We start from the raw sequence: 22,498 nt of genomic DNA, 5'->3' as shown, positions 1-22,498 counted from the left end.
TTTTCGCAAAATTGGAGTTGAGCTTCGTGTGGAGTACTTCTAATAGATTATGAAACCAATCAACTTAATCTAACATTTATGAAATCTTACCAATTTTTATTTACATGGGTATATTTTAATGACCACCACTGTATACACTTGCGTATTAATCCACCGCAAACACTCTGAAAGTATCTTTCCTGAGCAAAAAAAAAAATCACATGCACTTTCCCCACAAGAACTTCAAAGGGAAAAAGATTTACGTAAGGATTTCTCCTTTTCCTTGAATGTATTTCATATTGACACCTCTGTAAGCCTGTCGACAGCGGCTTTTAAAAAACAGGTATAATGGCTATCCATCGTTTAGAAAGCAAAGAAGCAAAGAAGGAGCAAAAAAAAATACAGATTTGCAGACACTAGATAGAAGTTTACTGTCGTAGTGTAGTGCTGTTAAAAAGGTCGTCTATGTTTAGGGTTTTCGTTTTTTTTTTTTTTTGCAACTTACACCGGACTGGTCTGCCCTCAAGCAAGATAGAGCAAGTGCCTGCCCCAGTGTCTGTCTATAAATCTCTATTAGGATCATTAAATTGACGGAAATTCAATTTCGTCGTCGGTACGCTCGTAGTGGGTAGTTGGCTTGGCTGTTTCGCTCACTGCAGCCGACTGCTCCGAGACAGAAGTGTTTGTGAAGAAAAGTATTTCCTTGTCCGGGTGGTTGTTATGAGGAGACCATTCGAACGAAAAAAAAACACTACTCCACTTACTACTTACGTCGCAAAAGCTCGTTGAACTGAGTCGAAGGATTAGGCGGCTAGCGAAAAGGGCAAACAGTTGGGGAACAAATTTGTAAATATCATATTTAATTAACGTCGGGATGGACAGGCTCCGAGCTACGTCTTGGGTGATACGTTATGAATTCATTAAATTATCCTCAACGCGTGAACAATGAGGTTGAGCTGCTATTTGGCGGTGTAAGCCGTTCTCCATCCATGCATCCATGATTGCTTTGGAAATGTCACGCAAGGGTCACGCGGCAAGTGAAAGTTTCTATCGTTAAATTTAACAAGCCAGGGACTTTCCGTACAAGCGTCCCTTTAGGGAGCATTGGAGCTCGTTTAGAGTACAAAAGAAGGGTCACTTGGAACAATAGGGTTGTATGAGCAAACCTTTTTTTGCTGTTGCTCTTGATCGCTTATGAACAAGTCCTCCACAACACACCCAAAAGTGAGGTAGCTTTGTTGTTCAATTTGAATGAATGAAGTAGTAGTGCGAGCAGGATAATCTCGATGGGACGAGGTTGAAACTACCTCCCAAAAAACACCATTGGTGAGATAGCCATGCTAACAGGTACAGGTGTCAATTCGTTGGATGGAAGTTAGTCGATCGAAGTTCTGGGCGGACAGCATATATGTCTGGTCCTGGGGATGGGACGTGTTCTATTTTTAATTGAAATTGATACTCCAACCAAACTCGATGGGTCTCGATGAGTTTTCACTTGAATTGGAATTGGTACTTGGTGAGACGTCCGCCATGGGTGAACAAAAAATGGACACCAGAAACTTCTATTCTAGGCGGATAAATTACTCACACACACCACCCGGTGTCTCGTTGTGTCCTTGTTGTTCAGGATGTGGTAGTGTTTGGTTGAGTAGCTAATAATTTGGGAAAGTCTGACCGTTTTAGCAAACCGAGACCGGGTTTGGTTGACAAGGTTTTTTTTTTCTGTTGTTCTATTCGGTAACGAATGAGTCACCCTTGTCGTCACCAGTGCCGTTCAGAATGTCAGTAAGTAAGTGGTTGGAAAAAAAAAGAAAACCACATTCGGACACAGTGAAAACGGTGTTATTCATTTGCATAAAATCGGAATAAAAGCGTCATCCGTTCTGTTGCTTTACAGGTAATTTTCGTTCCTTTAGCAAAGGTCATCTGGCACTCTGTATAGTTACAGTATCGGTAAAGGGACTCTCCACCTCCGTGTTGTAACACACAAACACAAATACAACGCCTTGCGGAGCTATGGTTTCTCCTGAGGACATGGAGAAGAATTTGCATAATATATTGTTACATAATCAAAACAAATGATAAATACTTTATCCTCCTTTATTTAAATGGGAATGTGAGAGCTTACGGCTGTAACGAGGTCAATTGCGGTTAAAAATGGGGTTTGAAAAAGTGTTGCTCATTTGTTACGTGGAAATTTGTATGATATGCTACTCAAAGAAAATTTCCTTCATTTTCCAAATAATCTTTATAACGTTATTTCATGGAATTTTTCTCTAAAATTCCATGACTTTATACTTTTTTGTTGAAAGAATACTTCTTTTATTAGTATACGTCTATTCAACATAAAATACTGATGTTAAACCTTCGTACAAAGCTCTCTACCCCTTTAACGATCACAGTCGTTGCCGCTTTGGCTCCCGGCATTCGTGATGATTGTGTAGGCTATGGGCGTGAAATAAAATTCATTGATGCATAAATCATGAATAAATTGCTTTCCTCTGATTGGTCTGAGCACTCGGCTAGGTGGCGGAATCACAGCAGTACACTCCGGATGCTGTCTGCTGTGGCTATTTCTGATTACTTGTATGGAAAATGATGGCAAACGATGATTGACGTATTGACAACATGGGTTGACCCTTTTTCCGGGCAATGCGGATCGCTGGCCATTGACCCATTCAAGAGCAGGAAAACACATGTGGCATTGGTGTTTAAATAGAGATGCAACGTGAATATTTTTAATTAAATGGTAGAAGTTTATTTTCATGTGTAGAGCGTTGAAAAAGAGCAGTGCAAATGCTTTAATTCTTGAAACAAATTTATTACAGTGGTTGTCAGCACAGTAATATAACTTATTTTATTTGTTACATTGTCCATTTTTTTCTAGTTCGAATAATAATATCGATGTTGTGTTCTTATTTACTTTCTTATTTATTAGGCGCTACCCCCGCTTTGCGTTCTTGGACTGTCGCAGCAGAATCTGCAACCGCTCACGGTTCCGTGCCGTCGTCCGCCAATCCGTTATCCCGGCCTTGATGGTGGATGATTCCACACCATCCTCCCACCTCAATCTGGGTCTACCACGCTTCCTCTGTTCGTGTGGACTTTCTGAACTGAACTTCTGAACTTTCTGACTTTCTAAAAGGACTTTCTGAGCTGTGTCGTCCGGTGCCATGCGTATAACATGGCCAGCCCCTCCACGTAGTTCCGTATTTCTTAGTAGGGCCGCTGATGACGTGGTCTTTGCCTCGTTAATCTGCAATCCGAGGTTTTCTGCTGTCTGCTCGAACCTTTGGTAGGCCTCTGGTACCTAAGAGAGCCGCAAACCAATGATGTCTATATCATCAGCGTATGCCAGGATCTGGGTTGACTTATAGAAGATGGTTCCCGAAGTCTCCACCTCCGAGTCACGGATGGCCCTCTCTAGCGCCAAGTTAAATAGGAGACAGGAGGGCCCATCTCCCTGACGCAGGCCTTTGGTGGTAGCAAAGGACCCTGAGAGTTTTCCAAATGGCCTCGTAGAGTTTTACGCTGGCTAAGCTATCATAAGCGGCCTTGAAATCTATGAAGAGATGGTACGTGTTCGACTCCTGTTCAGCTATCTTCTCAAAGATTTGCCGCATGGTGAAGATCTGGTCAGTGGTAGATTTTCCGTTTCGGAATCCTCTTTGATAGTTCCCAACGTTCAAAGAATGGGACAAGCTTATCCTGAAGGATTAGGGAGACTATTTATTTATCGATATCGAGTTCTGTAAATTTTATTTCCAAAGTCTGTCTTTATACTTAGCTTGTCATAGTTAAAAGATATTTATAATTTGAAGACTGCTAATGCGCCACTTGTGCCTTTATTCGATATTGAAATTTCTAAGCAACGTTTTTTCTTTGCAAAATATTTTAAACTGCTTATTAAATAATAAATTAATAAACACTTTAGTTCTTTACTGTTTATCTCTAAGGTATCTTAAAACAATTTATACTAGAGCTGTTTTAGAAACGAAGCTAAGCAAATGTGGCTTTTTTATGTGGTTAGGACCACTTTTATATTCGATTCTCAAAGTGCTACTTTTAATATTTCTGTTAGGCATAACTTTATGCCCAAAAATAGAATGGATTTTGTTTTATTTGGTGAATTTATTGTTTAGTGAATATATTTTTATTGTTTTACGTGTGTTAGCAATGTTTTCATCAGAATGGTTAAACATGGACGAAAAATCGATTCAATGTTTTATCTTATCATAGGAAAGATTTCTCTAAAGGTTCAATTTAACAAAAATTAAATAGATTTGTTAACATTTTTCTTCCAAAACACATATACATTATTCAGGTTTCATCTAATATTAATCTATTGTTCGACATTGTCATATTAAAATTAATTGATCACTTGAAATCAAGCATAAATACCTCACAATAATTCTTTACTTTTTATGCTCTTGCTGTATGTTTATGATGTTATTTTCATACAAATTTTTAACTAAAAATTGTAGAATTTTGTACGTTTTAATGTCGTAATTGAATTCCCGTTTAATCTTGTCGCGTCTCGTTAATCTAATGATCTTATGACCTTGTATTTATGATCATCACTGTTTCTAATCAGCATAATAATGATATCTCTGTCATAACCGATTTATTTAGATGTTAAGATCATAACAATGGTTCAAAATAGGTTTATAAATATATTAAACATTTTTCGTAACATCGGCTTTGTAATGTGACAAGCGTTTATAATATTGTTTGTGTTCATTATCTCTTTTTCACCTCCCTCAGGTAAGCACCGAAAAGCTGATGTACACACAAAACGGCAACAAAGCACCGTAAGGGTTATGCAAACCATCGTTGCAAACGCTAAACCAACCCTGCTCAAGGTTAGTTCGTAAATAATCGATTTCAGGAAGCATTCGAGCATTTGATTTCTGTGGTACCATATTTGGCCATACTAGTAGAATTGATTGATTTGATGCTATGGTTTTCAATTTTCAAACAAAAACCCATCATCAAAGCAGTGAATCGTTTGGTGGCCAGCAAGTTTAGGGCCGGGTGTAAAATTAAACCGTGAAGCAACCCCTGGTCGTCGCCACCGTGCCTTGAATTTCGTGCCCCTAACGAACGTCGGGGTCGCAGACGAAATGAAGATCCATTTCGCTTGGGGTCAACTCTTGATATCATTAGCTTAGGCGGCTGGCGGGCTCGTGACGCGCTCATTTACGGGGTATTCGGGAAGATCGACGCCGTGGTCGACTTTGAAGCGTAATAACGCTTCGGCGATTGAATCATTAGTCGCACAGAGAGGGCTACTGGTACTGGCCGGTTGCGTACACAGGAAACAATTCGTGCAATTTAGCCGATGGAAAGATCAATCCCCGGGCCGGAATTAATTGGACAACAACATTCGTGGCAACCATGCGGGAGTTGTAATCTGGCCGCTGCTAGCCCAGGAAACGGATTGTGCCGTTGTGCAAGGATGCGAACATAAGCATTAGTTTTAATGAACCTCGCTCGGCAGCCTTGCGCGCTGCTCCCTTTAAAGCCCTTCTGGGTACTGTTTGTTGGTGCCGATAGTTTAGGCAGAACGAAATCGCAAATATCTTGTGGCGGTTCGTGTCGGTTGGCATGATGTCAGCAGGCGAACTGTTTCAAAACATCTCCCTGCACTGGAGACAGTCTGTCTTGTCGAAGGTCGAATATGGATCCCTTCGCCCAGTGCGCTCACTTTTTGTTTTCGTGCAACGATGTGTTTTGCATAGGGCGCTACGGATTCTGGAGCCTATTCTTTCCGCTCAAAAGATGGCATCGCCGGATCAATCATCTTCGTATTGTGCGAATTGCTCACGCGCTTTGCATTTAAATGATTTCGGTACTTAGCCGAGGCGCTAGAAGTACGGTTTCACGTTTTTTTTTGTGTGCTGTTGTTGTGCTGACCTTGCCGAGGAACTCTCCCTTGCTGGAGTCGGGTGACGGTCGGTTAGGATCAAAAGCCCTTGGCGATAGGAATCGTCTTCAGCTTACCGCCTGCACACCTTGCACGGAGTTCCCGCGTGTTTCACAAGGCACGAGTGCCCTTCATCAATCATGCTTCATGCTTATCTGTGACCGATCAACGAACGATAGCTGGTGCGGTTGGTTTTTGGGTCGTTATATCGCGTTAAAGAGATCTCGGATGTGTACATCCGAGAGCACCGAAACCGAAGTGGAACGGAAGAATCACGCGGCTGATCACGAGGAAATAAAAAGCAACTACCGGAGCGAAATGTTTCGTTAACCTTTACGGCCCAGCCGGGTAAGGAAATCGAAGTACTCGAACTCTGTACGCAACAGTCGGTGAGTGATGGGTAGCTCAGAAGAAGCTATTACTACTGTTGGACGTTACAGAATGTTTCCGTTTTTGTGCTCCAAGCGAAGGTACCGCACCCGTGAATGTAGAATTCTTGGAGTCTTCAATAACCCAGGGTTTCCGTGCACATCATCATTATCTCAGCAATGGTAGATATCAACAAACAATTAGCCACCGTAGGGCAGAGGCGTTGAGATCTGCCTCTGCAATGCGCATCTTTTCCTTTGCTTCATCAAATTCAGATGTTTCTCGACAAAATTGCTCCTAATGATTGTTCCGACAACTGTCAGGCTGACCTTTCTTCAGCTCGGTAGAACCGTATCTTCGTAGCAAGACATGGTTCGCCATTCCGGGGTACGTCCTCAGATGCGAAATCCATTAACCTAATGATAATGATCGTTTTTCGCTTTTGCTAGAACATACACACTTCAAGAAGGGATAAGAAAACTTTGAGCCCAAGACGGTCTGTGCGTGTGTGTGTGTGAGAGAGAGATGAAGTTGGAGGATCCGAAACCGTCAAGCATTGTTGCTTATCCTCGGGAAGATTCTCCGGTACATGTGAAAGCCTCAGCATCAGGTATTTTGTATCGTACATAGTATGCCGAATTGCTCTTGTCCCATCAACCACCCTCACCCGGGGGGAATTGGGAAATTGTTTGGTCGTCGAAAACTTTTGTGATGAAAGGAAATATTTTTCCAACCAAGCGAAAGACACTTAAGCTCGGATCTCTTCCCCGGCGAGCTGTTGTTGGTACCGGTGACCACAAGATCTTTGTTGGTGGAAATTTGGGATTTATGATTTTCCAGCACTGCCGTGCTTCTGGTTGGTTTTGGAGCGCAACGTTTTTGGCAAGTAGTTGTGCGCTCTTTTTTGTCCTCGAACCTCGTGCGGTAGTTTTGCATCCACGTGCAAACTTCAAAGCAACCATTTGTCATTGTCATTTGTCGTTGAATATAATTGAAATAATCCCTCCGACTTGTCTTCTCATCCCCCATCTCAGGGGAGTTTTCTTGAGGCTTACGGCTCGCTCAGACTTAAGTAGCAGGCAGACGAAATATGAATACAGTCTGTGTGTTCTCAGGTCCCGGTGGAAACATTCCACAAAACCGGTGCCAATGTTCGAGTGGTTTCTGGAGGATGAAAGCTCGTCGGGTATAAAGTTTGTAAAAATAAGCAACCTTAAGAAAAGCCGAAACAAATCAGCAATTCCAGAGCGCCAGACCAGACCGCCCGAGTTAGCCCAGAAGAGTCTTTCGTAGGGGGGGGTTGGGGGAATAATGATAAAGAAAAAAGTTTCGTCTAAAGAATTCACTCAACCACAGTGCAGAGCTCTGATGCTGATGACGGCACGATTGGTTCCCATTTGCTGCCCGGCTGCGTAACGTTGTGTCTTACGCAGCCGGCAAAACTCTCCGCGCGACTGGTGCCGCCCGTAAGACGTATTTGTTAATGGGAAAAGAAATAAAACTCATTCCACTTAATATGCGGCCACGCGCGTTTGCCCGTTTTTGGGAGGTTTTTTGGACTCGATGTACACCGAGCTGTCCTTCCGGTTGGGTTTCTCAAACGAGCACACTAGAATGGGTAGAAAACATGCAAATTAGTTGGAAATTTCTTGGTACCTTCTTTGGTACGGCTTTGTGGCTTGGGAGGAAGGACAACAATGAAAAAAGTGACAAGGAAAACCCTCCCAATTTTTTTGTGTGTGAACAACCAGAGCAGTAAGGGATGATTCTGTCTCTCGGAACTGCGTCAATCGGGTTGGGAGTTTTTTTTTTTGGTTGTGTTGAAAACTTTAATACCGCAGCAGCATCAACCCAAGACAACACACACAAGTGATGACGAGTGGTTCCCTCCGGTGTGGATGATGATCTTGATGATGATGAAGAAGGTTGGGCACATCGGGAAGAGGATACGTTTGTGGTGCTAAAATTCATTATAAATAATAATGTTGCACTTCCTGCTGGCGCGGCCCAACATCTGGCGTTCTTTTCTTTTCGTGTGTACAGTAGGTGGGTTTTTCGTAAAGTTGCAGATATTTAGAAAATCCTCACCATTTTATTCAGTTAGTTAAGTAGCTTGCGAGAGGTAGAGGACCTGTCAGGCCAAACAACAACAGTCAATAAAGAGACAAAATGCGTTGAAGATGGGCACCAGCAGACAGGCGAGGTGTAGGTGCCACTCGTACTTGTTATGTGTTGTTTTGCTGGAAGTACCTCCGGCCATTAGCGAGATTGCACTTGAAGAAGTTGATGTTGTGGAAAACGGGTGAAAAGTTTAGGGTTTTGGAAGCGTGCGTTGCAAGGTTAAAGTTTGGGCGGATTACGAGCTGGGAAAGTGTTGCACGCTTGTTGGGGAAATTGAAATATCTTAATATTAGGGAACAAATAAGGTCTTAGGACTCCTTGTCTTGCTAGTACGATAAAAGAGACTTCTACATTCTAGAATTAGTCTAGAACTCGTCTCAACACGTACCCAGTTATGGGGTTTCCCCAAGAGACCTTTTCTCGTGCAGTGCACAACACGTGTAACGGTTGTCTCTTTTCACGGACCAATCCTTGTCATCAAGCGCTCGTTCTTGAGACTGCCCGAAAGGTTCTTTCGTCTGTCATCGTGAATGCACCGCAAGTTTGTTTGCTCTTGCGAGATACGACATTGAAGGCTTGAGGGAATTGTGCTACCATTCTGGCCAGATGGAAGTTGTCAACCGACAGTCCTGCTGTAGGGGTGATTTGATGGATGACTGGGCTCTCGCTTTACTCTGCAGATGAATCTGCTTGCTCCTCTATCCTCACTGTGCGTCCATTTGCGTGTAAACGTTACGGGTTTATCTCTGTCGAAAAGAGTATCCTCTTGAATCGGGAAAAAAATCCTTCCACCAACAGCAAACAACAACAACGCAAACGGCAAGAAGCAACAGGACAACGGAGCGTCACGCACCGGTGTGAGGAGCAGTGGCCGTTGTTCAATATTTAATCAGTTCTTGCTCACAATTGCTACATAAAGAGACGCTGGTTTGACAGTAAACATGCGTTTTTTTGTTGTTGCTCTCCCTTGCGATTAGCACCGTGTGCCCTTGTGCGTTGCGAGAGTTGTACGGCGCACGTTAGACGTCCCGAAAGTCATCGACCAGAAAAGGGGAAACTGATTTTTGCTTTTTGCCCATGGTCGAGGGACCGGAAAGGATCGATAGGATTTTAATTACGAGCCAATACGGCGAAACCTCCACCGTCCGGAAGGGCGGGAAAATTTATGTCCGGACTTAGTCAAACAGCGGGAAATGTCCTCCAGGGGGTTTTACGGAGCGAGATTGGTATTAAGGTTAGGTTTTCGTCTTGCAATCTGGTCGAGTTTGGCAGTGGATTTTCCTTAGTGATATGTGCACGTTGATGGGATTTCTGATAAAGCATTAAGTCAATAAAAGACAAATAGATTTTGAAGATGGGAAAGAATGCTGTCGCATGATTGGTTAGAGCAAGGAAGCAATTTGGAGATAAAATAGCTGGCTTAATTCGGGATACGTTTGATGTGAGTAAAGGGTTGTGTAGAGAATGAAACAACAAATGGATGAGTGTGTGTGTTTAGCTAGGTTTTTTTTTTGGTCTGAGATCGAAAAAGTGATTCATTTCTAATCAACAATGTACTGATTAGTAAGCAAATTCAATCATTGAATAGACATAAGTTCAAAGTTCTTTAATGGAGGCAGTTCTTGATAAGCTGTTTATTGGAGGATTAACTATGGGACAGTCTTCTCATTGGTTTTTGGTATTAAAAATATATTTGGAAGAGAGATACGAGAGGTGGCCCGGTGGAACAGCAGTACCGGGTTCCGAGACCGGGACCATGGAGTAACGGTTGACTATCCAACTCTGCGGCATTAGCATGCTGTAGAAATCCTCAAAATCGCTCGTGGTCCGCTGTCGTCTGCCAGTTCATTATCCCGGCCGTTCTGGCGGGGGCATCAAAGCCACCACACCATCTCAATTTGGGACACGCCTCCTTTGTCCATGTGGACGATTTAAAAGGATCTTACGGACTGGATCGTCCGGCGTCATTCTAATGACATGACCGGAGCCTGTCGAGTCTAAAAGGTGTTCCACACGAAGCGCAACTCTGATTTTCTGTCAAAATGCTATCGATTTTTGACACATTTCCATACAAACCTCACAACATTCTTTTCGCAAAATCAGCTTTGCGCTTCGTGAGGAACGCCTTTAGCGACTTCTCCAAAGCAAATCTAGTAAGCCATTAATTGGCCGGCGTGATCTTAAAAGGCCGTGATGCGTAGAAGAAGATCCAATGAAGATGTCTTTCAATGGTTTTTTTAAATTAAATACTTTAACTTGACAGTACGGCACTGGACCGTAATATTCAATTATAAATAAATAAAAATTAAATACTTTAACACTATTTAGGAACGTTTTTTTAAACGTAAAAAAAAAATACCCGAAATGGTACAGTCTTTCAACCATCTTAACTGCGTGTGTCCACAGTTCTTAAACTCGCTTAATCCTACCAATATAAAAAAAGTAATGCTATAGCTTTCCAATCCGTCCCGTGTACATGGGCTGGTTTGATGTAGCAAAAACTAAAATCATGGTACATTTCATCTTTATGTAATGTGGCCTTCATAATGTGGTTACGATAATGTAACTACTATCGACAACATGGCCATTTGCCACTGTGTGTGTGTGAAGATGTACGAAAACAAAACCTGAAAAAAAAAATAGTAGCAAACATCAAACTGGAAAACTGGTAGTAAAACCATTCAAGTGCAATTCACTTTAGCGTTCAAGTTGAGCGTGAGAGTTTTATGAGTGTTATAAATTTATGGTTTATTTACAAACTTAGCTTTTGCCACGCCCGCTGTCCACTCGCTCACATCACGCCACCGGCATTTACCGGTAGTTTCACGGTTTGTTTGTTCGCTTTCGGCGCATTGTGTGTGTGTGTTTTTTTTTTTTTTGGCACGGGATTGCGGGGGACCCGTTTTGTGTGCATTTGACGGTTATGTGTTCCGTTGCGGTAAACCGATGGTGAGAATTCTTTTCTGGTCACGGGACGCTCGGTATGCCATGGTGGAGGCGTTTTTTTTATTTTACAGGAGAAAAAAGTCTCAAGCACACCATGCTAGCTTTAGATTGGGTTACTTTAAGTTGATTTTGTAGCGTTCTGCTTCGTAGTAGATGCTGTTGGGCGAATTAAGAACCATGAAGCTAATTTAACTCGTTTGTTTGGGTCTGTTGATGGAATGGTGCATGTTTTGCTTATTTCGACAAGGGACAGGCTCGGCATGGTTCGGAAAGTGGTTAGCTTTGTTATTCTTTCAAGAAAGAAAAGACCCTTTTCTTGACTGAGCTTTAAGTTTCTTTTAAACAACGGTAGTCTGTTGGCTGGTTGGAATAGCGTCGTCGGTTGTCACACAGCAGGACTGGAGTTCAAATCCCCTCTGGAGTGATTATGTAACTAAGTGGTGTATCAGCAAGCCTAGTAAGCCATTAGATGGTCGGCGTGGCCTAACAGATTCTGTCCTGTGACATGGACACTGGTTGTCACTAAAGGACCTATGTTCAAATCCCATCCAGACCTTTTTCCCGTAGTCAGGATTGACTATCCAACTACGTGGTTATGAGTAAGTCTAGTAAGCCATTCGATGGCCTTCGTGTACTTAGCAAGACCTTAAGCCTAGAAGAAGATACTATCTAACCCCTTTTCTAGAACCTTAACAATTCGGCCGATGTTGAGCGAAACTGTGAGATGGTTAGTTTTCAAGTTTTGCCTCTTTCACACCAAGCCACAATCGCCCGTGGAGCATGGGAGAGGTAATAGCACGTTTGCTCGTTAGTAAGAATTGACAGCTGTCATTTTCGCTGCGTTGAATATGTTAAGAGATCTTGGCCAGTCATTTACGGCTTACTTGACTTAGTTTACCCGTAGCTGGATATCGAGTGCTTCGTACGGGAATTGATACTTAGGGTTCACCTTTCTTATTTTACTTTCGTTATATGTTTATGCTTTATTTGGCAACACTATGCCGGCTCTTATGATCCTGGATCAAAATTGAGTGAGCTTGGACAACAAGTTTCTCTGGAGTAGCAGACTTGTATTCTCTTTGTTTAATATCTTATATCTGGTCTGCCATCCTTGATACAGTCTCAGTTGTAATTGTCTTTAGATTCTGGTGAGCTAGAACATGCCTAGGATTAACAATTTAAGGATAAACAAGTCCAATAAGACGTTAAAGACTAACGACAATTAAAAATGTGCTTTAATAACCTTCATTTGGTTTATTGGTGTTGATCCTTTATATTCTTTCGATGGAAGGCTTTAATCAATATTATATTTATCGTAGTAATTAATGCTACTTTTATACAGCAAACGCCTGGAATTTTGGAGATTCGACGTATTTTATAAAACTAAATCAACAAAACCAATGTGTTCGGGCAACCTACCTGATCAATCATAGGCGTGTTTTATTTTTGTAAGCTATTATATTGTGCTCCCTTCCCCTCCCGAAACCATCTGCATGTCCGCATCGGTTCAGTGAGTAATGTAATTTGGGGATTTATCAAATCATAAAAATTGTAAGATGATTTGATGTGTCCAACAAATTGGGGGATTATTTTGATTTTGCCGTAAGCAGAAACACAATAAACTAAACGATTTCTCAGCTACGATGGACGTCCAATCTTCTGGACCAACAACTCAAACACGTAGACACACACACACACACCCATCCTCGAGAATGAAACAAAAGAAAGCGAAAATCATCGTTGGGTCGGGAAATTGCATAAGAAAATTTTCTCTCAATTTTTCACGAGGGGTCGAAAAGATTTGTCTACTCGCTAGTGGTTTCCCAGCAGCCAGCCTGGTGCCGTTCTAATAGACTTCCTTACGCTTCCCCTGCTGGTTGCATTTTTTTTTTGTAGAAAGCGAGCCCACCGAGGAGCCGAATGTAGCTTGTCAGCCTTGTAGGCTTTTTTCTCTCTGTATCACTGTATCATTTTGTTGAATGCTCTTCTCCTCGGTACGAGTAGTATACAGTTTGACAAATGTCATTCAATTATGAGGTTTCTTTTTCATCCTTATTTTCTTCGGACCTGATTCGATTGAAGCTCTCCGCTAGCGAAAAAGTAGGTGAAGCCGTTTAATAATTCTAAAACGGCATTTGATAAATGAATTTTGTTCGAGCAATTGCCGTGAAGCAGTGGCAAACCCCCGGCCATTTGAACGTGTCTCCCAGTAGATGAGTGATGAGTGTCAGCAGATAAAAGTTTTTTGTCATTTATTTTCAAAAGAAAGTACCGGTGGGAGTGGAGGCTACAAAAAAAAAGGCCCAGGACATGATGCGATAGAACTTGATTGTGCATTCTGCAAACGATTGCCGATTCGCTTATTTCACTAATGGAAAAGATTTTGCTAGATAAATCTCGGTCAAACATGTTTTGTGTGTGTGTGTGCCTCCAAAATGTGTGAGTCAGATATTTACCGAGAGTTGGGCAGAGGCCAACAGAAAGCAGAAATTAGGATACGGATATTGCAGGTATAGGCAAGGGAACGCCCTAAAACACACTGCAGCGGTCTTAATTTTATTAGACTTTGCGCTTTGTTCTTTACTTCCAATCTTTGAACCTGCGTGGCATCTACGAATAGCATGGATTAGCAGCAATTATCGACCGGGGTGAAGTGTACTGCACGAGGCTAGCCCAATGGTAAATATTTGATATTGATGAGCGCTTATGAAGAGGATAATTAACTTTCTGGACCATTCCGGACCTCACCCCTGCGATTGGTTGAGTAAACTTGGAGCAAAGTTGTAAAACAATTCTTTCTGGCAGAGTGGCATGACGTCTCGGGGTAGTGTGGAAAAGTTTTTAATGTTATATTCACGCTTGAATTTGTTTGCTGGTGAAGCCCATCCTGCTTTACGAGAAGTTGTAAATAAAAACCTCCACGATTTTAGATGTGAAACTCCATCCATCGATAGAGTGGCGTGCGCGCCTACGTCAACTACTTCAACATTATTGAACGGTATGAAGAGAACGCCACGTCCCGTCCCTAGAGTGAGGGTGGCAATTTCCAATTCTTCTTTACAGGGTGACGAATGCTCGGGAAACTTTTTCTAGCTACGGTGAGCGGATTTCTTAAAGGTTTTTCTGCTCACAATGGTGTCCCTGAGCTTAAAAGGACCAGTACCATTTGATTTTCGTCGAGCCACTTGTTCCTTGCGTTGTGTCTAAGCGTTCGCCAGCTAGCTTGTGGATCATTAAAAAATAGCTTGGAATAAGAATATCGGAGAACGGCAGGAAAGCAAGGAAAGGAGTACGCTGAAATGTGTGTAAGACTTTTTGAAGAGGACATTTTCTCGAGCGGAAGCGTAAAATTGCGACGATAGCACTCGATCCAACCCGGGGCTCCCGTTTTGGCATGTGGCGGTGAGAAGATTTTCGAGTGTTGACGTACAGCTTTTCCGGTAACGTCAACCGACCGGTCGTCAGTTTTGCTGACATTTCAACTGTCCCTACCGAGGAAGAGACAGGGTTTCGGTTCGGACGGGTATTGCCGGGCCTGTCTGTACGCTGTCGGTGAGTGTCTTGCGTGTCACGCCCTTTCCCGGTCGTCGTCAGTAAAAACCCTGAAGACATTGTGGGACATCTACGGGTTTTTTTTTGGGCTGGTCCTGTTGCGGTGGAACATGTTTTCATTATTCATGCATCACACCCTTCGCCAGTGGAAATTCTTTCTACGCTCGGAAACCGTTTCCCTAGCCCTTTTATCCCCTGTGCATCCGCCATCGAATCACTCAGTCAGCATCCCTGCTCTGCGATGGTGGTAGGAGGGGGAAGATTCTTCTCCGATACACGGGATATCTACCGGGTGCGGCTTTTATTTATGATAACTTATAAATTGCATATAAATATTGAATAAGAGCACTGCGCCCGACTGAATCGTTTTTACCGGCCGAACGTAACCGGGACACCATAAAAGACGCCATTACACCCGTTTTGCGTGGGGTTAGCTAGGGCTCGGTTTGTTTACGAGTTTGTAGGAAAATGGAGTTGCTTCACCGGTGGCTACGGGTCCGACCAGCGCCCTGTGCGGTTTGCAAAAAAACCCGTAACAATAATGTAAAAAGCCACCAAACGCGGTCGAAACCACCAAAGGGATATCCAACCCGAATCCAACATCATCCGACACGTGTGTAAAAGATTCAAGAAGAGGCGAAGATACATCCAAACGTGATCCCTTCAGATAAGACGCATAATCGTAAAATTACCTTTAGGCGAAATAAAATAGACACGCCTAGACACAGCCGGGAATGGTAGCATTCCGAATGAAGGTGAATTGGCGAAATCCATTAGGACGAAATAGAATTCGGAGTCGAAAATTACTACAATAGTAGGTTGCGAAAAAGTTAGCTCAAAGGTACCCGATGCTGCCAGGGGTCGGTGTGTCAGAGTGTGGATGATTTGATTTCTAAATTCCGGAAAAATACCGAACCCGAAGCATCGGATGCCTCTGCCGCCCTGCCAGGTAGGGGGTCTGATGTAAGTGAATAAAATCATAAAATATGCAAGTGAACTTAAATCAAGCATATATCTAATGGTTTCATCTAGAGTGAGACGTGGAAGGAGAGAAATAAGTAAGTTTCTCGTAGTTTCTATTTAGTATTTGCACTTTGGACGTGAAACTAATTTGCTCTCCAACATGTCCAATCGCCAAGTAGACTCCAACTTTTGCGAAAAGTGTCGTGAGGTCACGTAACTAATGGGATCGTAATTTTCCCTAGACACATTTGCGATGTCTTTTTCTTCGCCCATCGCATAACCCCTGCCCCCCCCCCCCCGGTACCCATCAGTATCGATGTGTTTCTGGTGCGAACTGGAACCGATTAGAAATCGGGAGAGAATTATTGCTGCTGATCGGCAAAGTCTGGCAAAGTTCATCCTGAGAAATTCGAGGACGGCTACATGTTAAAAAATGCGCCTGACTCAAGTCAGAAGAATTCTGAAGTACAATCTAGTGAGGTTTAATCGTTCACCAAAGTTTTATCGCCTGCGGTGTGCGGTTGGTGCTTGCAAGGCAGGTTTCAAAATTAATTAGTGGCCAGTACCAGTGCCAGGAAAATTAATTGCACACTATAAATTACACGATGGACAGCGCCAGGGAAGGTTCTGAAAAATTGAAAGCAAGAAATAAGACTGTGGGCGTTACTGGTTTTTATCAATAGAAGTTGTGGTAGTGTGGTGATGCTTTTAAAATGATTTATATAACTAGAAACGTCATTTTCCTTCCTATAAAGTTTCCTTGGAGAGAAAAGCTAGTACTAACGAGCAGCTCTACCTGAATGCGTCTAGCCATCAGTACAAGGTTACGAGCTCATTTACGCTAAGATGCAGCTGACAGAAGTGTTCGTCAGTACTTTAGCACAAATAATCTAGACAAATGAATGCAATTATCTAAATAGAAGATAATCAAATGGACCTCACTAATGTGCGACACATGCAGGCAATTTCTTACCACCGGGGCAAGCCGTCCTTCGGTCCTTCGCTGTCCTTCTGCAGTCCTTCGGTGAAGCAGACTGACGAAAGAGAAGATTCACTCGCCGGCGCCCAGCCACCACACGCTCTGCACGTGCCTCGTGACGGCATTAGGCTTTGCTTTGGCCAGAAAAAAATAAAAGGGGAAAAGTGCCTGGGAAAATGGATTTGTGTGGGGTAGTGTGTGGCCGTTTGTTAAATCGAAAATTCAGCGAGCACAACCGCTCGGGAAACTATTGCCCGGGTCGTAATGTGCATGCTTTCCGTACTCGACAACACATGCCGTTGGAATTGAAAGATCCAGCGCGCATCCGGCAGCGTGGGGTGAAAAGCACAAAGTGTGTAAGATTATTACATCCCTTTATGTGTGTTCCTGGTGGTAGGAACTCTTCGAGGGGGGAAAAGAGACGTTTTATCCCGGATATGAGGATTGCTGGTATTTTTTTTTCCTTGTGGAGCATAAACTGGAGCATAAAACTATTATGCGAAATTGTGTCCGGGATTATGTAGCGTGTCCTGCGCTGCTGAGTGTGATTGGATGGGCTGATGATTTTTGCCGCCAAGAAATCGCTTTGCACTCGTCTATTAGTAAAAGTGGCACTTGCTTGCACAACAGTCACACGGCACGGGATCGTTTCGGCGGCTAGACAAATAAAGCTAGCCATAAATAATATTTTCCCCGGCAGATTTGGTGTGTAAAGTAGGGTTTTTTGTGTATGTGTGGCGCACTGCTGTTCGGGTGTCGTTGAATGGTGAATAAAAATGCGACCAAATTGATGCGGAAAGCTGGGTTGGGGGCAAATCTTCTATCAGATTGTAGAACGTTTAACCGGAGGTTTGCTTCCGTTCCGCTTTAAGGGAAAAAACCAGCCGGATAAAGGATTCGACCTGGGTCGCCGCTGAAAGCGCATGCTTCCATCTCCATTCAATAACAATAAAAACCTGACATTCGGATAATGCTCAACACTTAACGATAGCGACTTGGGAGGGATCTCAAGAGGGCCATCGTAAATGTTGTCTCGTTCGCGGTGCTCCAAACCGTTCTGTTCTACCGTCGTATTTAACACTCCTTGGCGTTAGTTCTTTGCTGTTGGCAAAGAGCATGAGGGAAAGCTCACCGGTGGGAATGGTTAGTTTGCAGGGCATTAGAAACCTTAAAATTTCTGTCCCATTCCGTCGAATGGTTTCTAATTGAATTAAACCGTGCCCGGCGACGGCCGCGGCACCGTACGAGCCATCCGAAATGGGTGTAAGGATGTCGCCGTCGGTTGTTTTTCGCCATCACGAATTGGTGGCGCATTGCAGGGCAATAGTGGTTCTGGGGTTCCGGGTACTGTCAGCCGGGAGCTGCCCGCTGTGCCTGGTGAACCGTTCGCGATCTAATTACAATGTGTTTTCTAGGCTTAACGCCTAATGCCATTACGTTGAAGGCCTTGTGGTTGATGTCACCGGCGATATGCAATCCTTTCGAGTGTCGTTTTTAGCTGCAAGGATGGCGAAAGACACGTCAGCCATTATTACCTCACCGATGTACTTTCGCACAGCAGCTAATGTCTGTTTAAATATTAATTTTAATCATAATTATTGGCTCATAATGTTGTGCGTCGTATTAACGCCCGTCGCGTCGGGGTGCGGTGCGCTGGTGCAAAGTGTTTCTGGCTGGGACACAGCTGAAAACTTTGACAATGACGTCTCTGTTTATGGCGCTAAATGTTTTAATGAGTTACGGTAATGGGCAACTTATCCCAGCGGGAGGTTCCCGTATCGCAGCATCCCAAGGGAGAAATATTTTAACAGGTGTAGCGCCTTGGCGAAGTGCCCACTTAAGACGAAGAAAAATTATGACAAGGTTTTGTGTGTTGGCCCTTTGGCGCCCTGCGTGTTGGACAATGTGTTGAAGTTTTTTTTTAATAGCAAAAGAAACAAAAACATTATTCTTGAAGGGCTGAAGCAACAACAAAAACAGGTATAGGTTATGCGATGGAGCGAAAAATGAATAAAAAGTGCGTAAAATGACGAACATAAGTAATCATCATCGGCTTAATGAAATGGTCAGCTGCACGAGTCGTTATGGTGGAGGATGGAAAGCACTGGATGAATCAATTGCAAATCCAAATTGTGTGTTTCATTATTTGGCTTGAGTTTGGGAGCGTCGCCGAGAGCTTGAAGAAATCGTTTAAAGTTGATTTAAGAGCATTATCAGGGGTGGGCAAGCTTAAACGTGTTTTTTTTTTTTATATTTGGAATTTAATTGTAAATCAGAATTTTATATTTTCAGTACCGGTGCCAGTATAGTTCCTTATTTATGTCCCAGAGTTTCAAAACTTTGGTACAAACAAAATAAATAAATATAAATTTATAAATCAATGATAAAAAGTTAACACAACATAGTAACTACTCGAAATAATACAATAATGTCCAAGAAACTAGTATGGCTACAAATTCGAGACTGAATAGAGTTATACACAGCAATTTGCCTTTTCTAGCAGATACATTCAAACGACACTTGACTGTACCAGTACACTTCTGGAAGCAAATTGCATCGGATTAAGCATGTAAATGCCTGTTATTGTCAACATTTGTTATCCTAAATTCATATACGGCTGTTATTCGAAAGGTTTGAAAGGATGTTTACGAAAAGCTTTTTGTCAACATATATTTTCTAAAATAAAAAATAATAAAAAGCATTTAAAATAAAATATTCTATTTCTTTTGCTGTTCAAAGCGTAACTAGATTGAGCTATTACTAATGAATAATAAAATAAAATGAATGCTAAAACTAGTTAAATACTTTCTTAAATTTTTGTTACAAAACTTACCCAACATAATAAAGCATTTAGACGGTTTGAAGTCCCAGTCGTATATAAAAAGTCATACAGCAGAGAAAAATAATATGCTGACGATTATTTTAATCAAGCGTGAATTAAGTACTGTAGAAATACATGGCAAAGAATAATAGTAATATATGAAAAATCCGCAGTGACGAGTGGTTATCCAACTACCTAATATTCAAGGCCATTCAATGAGAAGTATGAGGCCAAAAAAAAAAAAGAGGCAGTGATAAATTTATTATCAATTTTATTGATTGAGTAAAATCAATTCACATAGGAAAAATAGGTCCTGGATGTTATTGCAGTTTAAGTTTTGTTTATATTGTTTTATCTGTGTTATCTTTAACATCACTAGTTGCTCTCATTGCTTGCCGGCCACTGCTAGCTAAATAAATCATTTTCACTAGCGAATGGGTGATTAGAGAAATAAAAAAAATTTCGTAATTACGAGTAAAGAAAGAATTTTTAGATGTGTTTTTGTTAGAAAATTATCCTTTTACCGTCTGTTTGTCTATTAGTCCAGTCTCTTGTTGAAGGTTAAATCACTTAATCTTTCTTTTGCCTCTCTGTCACGTTGTGAGGTCTCTTACTACCATTTTGACCTCTTCGACTTAAATTTTCCATCGTTAAATAGTCAGTCCACTGTTCATATTATTCACTATCTATATAATAGTACCTCACCGACATATAGACCCCCCCTCCCCCTCTCCCCATTTTAAGAAAACAATAGCCGACCAAAGGCCATCCATCATAATTCATCACAATCATTCGATGCCCCTCAGGTCCTGCACTAAATTTGTTCCGCGTCAAATCAAACAAAGCCTATATGACGGTGTACAAAACAACGTGCGGATGAGATTAATAAGCTGTTGTATCCACATTGAAATAAAGAATGCTGTCCCGTTGTCTTCAATCCATGCTGGCATCACAGCTTCATGGCTTATCGATTATATTCTCTTCCAGAACGGACAGACGGTACGGAAAGTATTGATCGGATTTGAATTTCCCTTTCCTGAGGAGTCACTCTTCTCGTTTCCATCAATCGATCTTTGATAGCGAAAATACGGCATCACTGGCGAGATGAAAAGTCAATGGGCGGTGGGGTTTTTTTTGGCCTCTTCTGGGTTAGGGTATATAATCGCAAAGAGATTGTAATTTTCTTGGTATTTATTTATTCATCCAAAAATCATATTTCAATAGCTTGTACTTTATCCGGACGACCGTGACAACGCCGAGCTTGAATGTTCAAGCTGAAGGGGATGAAATTTTCTAGATTTCTACTTTATTATCTATTCGCTACCGTGTCTAGGGATGAAAGCAAACGTTGGAGCTGAGCTATTCGTTCGTGCCGTTATCTAAGCAGCTTGGGAACAAGGAGCTTCTATTTGCGATGCATTTACCCTCGATTTATCTTTCGCACTTGCGTTCGATGGTGAGCGCCAGGGCAAACATATTCGTTCGTCACGCGATAAACACAGGACGAAAAATAAATATGGCACGAAAGTTACTTCTTTTTGCCAAGAGTGTACAGTTCGTGCTCCGCAGTCATTGCGACTAGTATTTTCTGTCATCAACAGATGACGACGACCCGCTGGTTTGGTTAGAGATGGCGCATTAGTGGAGGTGCTTGGGGGGAGGGCTATGTTGGAAAAATATTTTCCTTAGGCCGAAATTGATTGATGGCTTCCAGGCGAGTAGAACGCATTAACTTTCGCCAAGTGGTGCCATAGGCTATAGCTACGGTGGCCGGAATGGCTCAAAGCGAGGACGCTAGTCATGAGGATAGAAAGTTAATATTTGTACTTTCCCCACCAAAGATCCTCCCGCAGCTTGAACACACGTGGTGACAAATAAATGTTCTCGACCCAGCGCAAACGTTTGTGTGCAATCACATCCGACAAGGTGGTTCCTCCGTTTTGTCGTATTGCTCGATGTTGAAAAACAAAAATTCTACACCTCCAGAAACACAACATATTATCGGGTTAAAACGCGTAATTAATTACGCCGCCTATAACACGGTACCCTTTGCTTTGGCATTGGTTGCTCGCGGGTGCTTGATTTAAAATGTGTTTCCCACACCTCACAGCGTTCATTCATGTTTCGACACGCGATAAACCAAATGAAAACAGCCGAGAAGCGCGTTGGGAAAGCTCACCATCCTTCCCTCACACAGCGCGCGGGATGTTATGACCACGTTATCATAAAAATTAACTATAATCCGCTATTTTAATTTAGTGGATTATGCTTTCGGCCAGTTGGTACGACGCAAATTATGGTTACCGGCCGGCTCGTTGCAGCAGGCCATTCGTAGGCCACCAAACTGGATAATAGGCGGCCCATATAAAGCGGGATAATAAATTGACTAGTCGGCTTTTCCGTCGGTTCAACGACGACGCTTTTAACATTTATTTCTATCAAATTGCGGGTATGTGGATATGAATTTCCGATCCATCCAAGCACGGCTCTCTTATAGCTGATACGCTGAAACCACATTCAATTTCCTCAATTAATTTGTTTGCTTGTTTGAAAGAAACGCGCATGGGTGTGGGTTACAGCACGATGCGTGGTCAACAGCGTGTCTACAGAAGCTGTGATGATTTACACCTCGCATCGTGTACCCTTTGGATAGGTGGAGGTGTTGGAAAATCAGTGAAAAATCCACAGGGTGCCATTGGACAGAAGCAATCACCAATACCTCTTTTTGCCACCGCCGGTAGCCGGTGGCGTTACGACGAATGTTTTTGTACCATGTGCTGGCATCATACACAAGCCTCCGGGACATCCGGGACATCCGTTCGTTGGTGAGGGTTGAATGTTT

At 42.5% G+C, this 22,498-nt stretch overlaps 2 protein-coding genes across 2 annotated transcripts in view; one reads left to right on the top strand and one right to left on the bottom strand.

The window, feature by feature from the left end:
- The window catches only part of LOC126556487 (sortilin-related receptor-like), a 213,719-nt gene extending 206,778 nt beyond the window's left edge, over window positions 1-6,941 (bottom strand). Inside the window, exon 1 of the mRNA XM_050211751.1 lies at window positions 6,936-6,941. The gene's annotated coding sequence lies outside the window, so the exon portion shown is untranslated. The remainder of the gene's footprint in view (window positions 1-6,935) is intronic.
- LOC126568776 (uncharacterized) overlaps window positions 1-22,498 on the top strand; it is a 128,710-nt gene that overhangs the window by 54,130 nt on the left and 52,082 nt on the right. The window lies entirely within an intron of this gene.

Source organism: Anopheles maculipalpis, chromosome 2RL (genome assembly GCF_943734695.1).
Source record: "Anopheles maculipalpis chromosome 2RL, idAnoMacuDA_375_x, whole genome shotgun sequence".
Classification (NCBI taxonomy): Eukaryota; Metazoa; Arthropoda; class Insecta; order Diptera; family Culicidae; genus Anopheles; species Anopheles maculipalpis.
The sequence above is the reverse complement of the archived record's forward strand: the minus strand, read 5'-3'. Positions and strand labels throughout refer to the sequence as shown.